The sequence below is a fragment of the Sminthopsis crassicaudata genome, chromosome 1 (assembly GCF_048593235.1).
Source record: "Sminthopsis crassicaudata isolate SCR6 chromosome 1, ASM4859323v1, whole genome shotgun sequence".
NCBI lineage: Eukaryota > Metazoa > Chordata > Mammalia > Dasyuromorphia > Dasyuridae > Sminthopsis > Sminthopsis crassicaudata.
This window is the reverse complement of record NC_133617.1, coordinates 292,796,693-292,800,440: the sequence shown is the minus strand read 5'-3', so window position 1 is coordinate 292,800,440 and position 3,748 is coordinate 292,796,693. Positions and strand designations below refer to the sequence as shown.

Sequence of the window (3,748 nt, the reverse complement as noted above, 5' to 3'; positions counted from 1 at the left end):
GGAATGCTGCAGATAAATATATCTGGACTTCACCAAAGCATTTGAAAATTCTCATGATATCATTGTGGACATAATGAGAAAATATAGATAGATTGATAATATAGTTACATGGAATCATAGCAGCATGAATAATCATATGCAAAATATTGTGTAATGGATCACTATCAACCTAGAGGGAGTTGTGGAAAAGGATCGCATCCTTAATGCTATCCTAATCATTTTTTTTTTTTTCTCAGCAACTTGAATAGAACCATTGGTGATATACATATTAAAGTTTGAAGATGATATAAAATTTAGAGGGATGACTAATGCAATAGATCAGAATTAGGTTTCAAAAACTCAAAATGAGGAAACCAGACTAAGGTAAACTTGTGAAGGAAAAACATAATGTATAATATTTAGATTTAAAACATGAATTACATATATAGGTTAAACTAGATTAGATGTGATAGGAATTTGTTGGAAAAAGCTGAAGGAGCTTTAGATCAACACAATATGAATTAATATATACAGCATGTTTATTGTTTTAAAAAATAATGCAACTTTTAAGCACTTTTGAAGAAAAAAAACAGAACTAAGTAGGAATTTTGGAATAAAAATATAAGATTTCAGAGGTCTTATGATGAACTATGTAGCCCACCTCTTGAAAAAGATAGGATGAATATAGAGCAGTACAAACATTTTTGGATATGGTCTTTATGTAGATTCATTTTACTTGACTATTATTATTTGTAATAAGGACTTTTTTTTTTCTTTTTACTCTCCATTAGTGGAGGAAAGAAGATTATAGATAAGGACGGGGTTAGCAAAAGTAATACCAAACAAGACCAATTTAACATAAAAATATCCCAAAACAGTGCTGACTTTGGTAACATACACTAAAAATGGAGCAGCACAGAGAAGATTAGCATGGCCCCTGCACAAGGATGACATTCACATTTATAAAGTGTTCTTTTAAAAAAACTCACAAAGAATATAAAGAAATTCAAAATGAAGTACAGTTTTGAAAATTATGTGTAGAATTTATTATATACTTAAAAAAACTAAGGCAACTTGGGCTATATTTATAGGATAGGTTCTAAATCAAGATAAGTATTAGAGCACTATTCATACAACATTTGGTTTATTTTATTTAGTTGAGTTCCCTATTTCAAGGCATAAATAAAAAACTAGAGCTTTGTCCAAAAGAAGACAATGAGGATGGAAATGACGCAAAAACATGTCATCATCTAATGAATGGTTGAATAAATTGGGAATGTTTAGCCAGGAGAAGACTATTATAGGTGACTTCAAATAATTAAGATGAAGTTTGGAAGACACATTCTAGGAAGCTATAGAGACTGAATTAGGAACATATGGAGGGAAATTATAAGATTAATTTTAATTTAACATAAAGAAAAAAAAGTATTTCCAAACAATTAAAGCTTCCTAGCTGAATTGACTACCCTTATTAAGCAGTGAATGATCCATTTGCCAGTAATTAGTATTTACTTTGTTTATATTTTCCATTTATTTATTTGCATATCTAAGTGCTTTTCTGCAATAGAATGTAGACTCCTTTAGATGGAGACTATTTCATTTTTGCCTTTGAATCTTTATGCCTAGCACAGTGCTTGGTACATAGTAGATACTTCATAAATACTTGAAAGCTTCATTGAAGCAAAATGCAGATTACAAGAATGTTTTAGAGGAGATTGGGGAATTTTTATTAATTTGTTTCCTAAAAGATTTGGACTTTATGAAAAAATTATAGAAAAAATATGAAATATTTTTTTAAAGATAACTATTAATATTTAGTCTCTATACTGTTCAAGACTATCCTACATTATACACAATATATGGCACTGCATATCATATGTACATACTCCTTTCTTCCTGGCTGGTAGTCAGGAACGTGAAGATATGAGAATGTCTCTGTGTTTTATGCTATTTTTAGTTACTTATTAGATGTGATAGGAATTTGTATACTTCTAGAGGTCTTAGAGAAGCCATTTCTTTCAGCAACTCTTAAATCAAGGTATTCCCTGGCTGTTAATCAGTCAGCCAGCCCTTCTGACTATAGTCTCCCTCTTTATAGGTGGAGTTAAGAAGAATACTTTAATATAAGATATATGAAGAGAGATTTGTCTTGTTTTATCTGCAGAATCACCATCAAAAGCTCTCAGGTTTTGGAGGAACCTCAGAAGCAGTATAGTATATTTGATAGACTACAAAATCTTTGGTAAGTACTAATGAAGCCTCCACTTGAAAACCTCCAGTGATAGGCAACTTGCTTTGTGGGCAGTTCATTCCACTAATTGTTAGGAAGATTTTTCTTTTATGGAATCTAATTATTCCTCTTTGACATTTCCCTTCCACTGCTTCCAGTTTTACCTTATGGTACCAAAGAGAATGAGCCTGATCCTTTTTCCATATGGTCACCCTTAGATAAATGAAAAATACTATTGTTGTATTCCTAATTTGGAGCTGGAAAGGAAAACCCTATCCCCTTTTAATCCCAGAGTGAGAAACTGAGACTCAGAGAAGTCAAGCATTTTTTTTCTCCAAGGTAAAAATCACCAAATCTTTTAAGTATGACCTCCATTTTTTAAATCATCCTTAGGTTCTCTTCTGTGGTTATATACTAATTGGCCAATGTTTTTCCTAAAATATAGTACTTGGAAAGGGAACCAAATATTTTGGTTTGGGTTTGAGTAGGGTTTGAATATAGCAGGAATATTATTTCTCTTTCTTGGAGTTGTTCCATCTGTCAGTCATGGCCTTGATGACTCTACTGAACACTGCCATGGTTTGTCATTTCCTTCTCCAGGAGATTTAAGTGGGCATATGTTAAGTGACTTGACTAGGGTCACACAATATCTGAGGCTAGGTTTGAATTGAGGTCTTCCTGACTCCAGGTCCACTACCTTATCTACTGATTTAACCAGTCTTACTGCTTCTGGGTACCTTGGTTTAACTCAGCCTAAAATCATACTAGCATTTTTTTAGTTACTATATCCCACTGTTGCCTCAAATTGAGTATGGAGTTAGAATACCTGGATTTTTTTTTTTCACATGAAGTACTGTCTAGATAAAACTACTCAATCCTATACTTGTGGGTTGTTTATCTTTTTAATTTTTATATTAGCTATTCTCTTAGCTTGCTGAGATCTTTTTGGATACAGTTTCTATTATTTGATATATTACCTATTCTTCCCAACTTTGTATCATCTGTAGCTTGTATAAGCATGCCATGTATATTTTTGGCCATGTTAAAAACATTTTGTTTATGCTCCTTTATAAAAAGACCATAGTCCCTTCCTAATGCTATTCCCAGTCTCAAATAATATCCTCTCTTACCTATCTATGCTTTTTTTCAAAACATGATAAAATTTTGAATAGAACAGGTACAGAATAGATCCCTGTGGAACTCTTTTAGAAAGCTCTGTAGGAGTTGACATTGTCCATGGTTGCAATGGAACCAACATTTATGAACATTTCCAAAAAATAATCCCATTCTCCCATTCTGCTCCCTTGTTACTACTTCAGGATAGGTATGGAAGATATTGATCCAATCTATAATCATAGAACATTTTTTCTCCGTGTTAAGTTAACAAGCCCACAAAGAATCAGATCTTTGCTTTGTTATTATGTGTCCTGACCAAAGGAGCTAAATGGAAAAGATAAGAGATGACTATACCTAGCTGGAGATAAAATATATGCTTACCTGAAGAAGACTTAGGTACATTTAAAAGCCAAGAAGTGATAA

The 3,748-nt window shown here is 32.3% G+C and overlaps 1 pseudogene; it reads left to right on the top strand.

Moving 5' to 3' along the window:
• The first annotated feature begins 858 nt into the window (after nucleotides 1-858).
• On the top strand, nucleotides 859-956 carry LOC141552291 (U6 spliceosomal RNA; annotated as a pseudogene).
• Nucleotides 957-3,748: the final 2,792 nt, after the last annotated feature.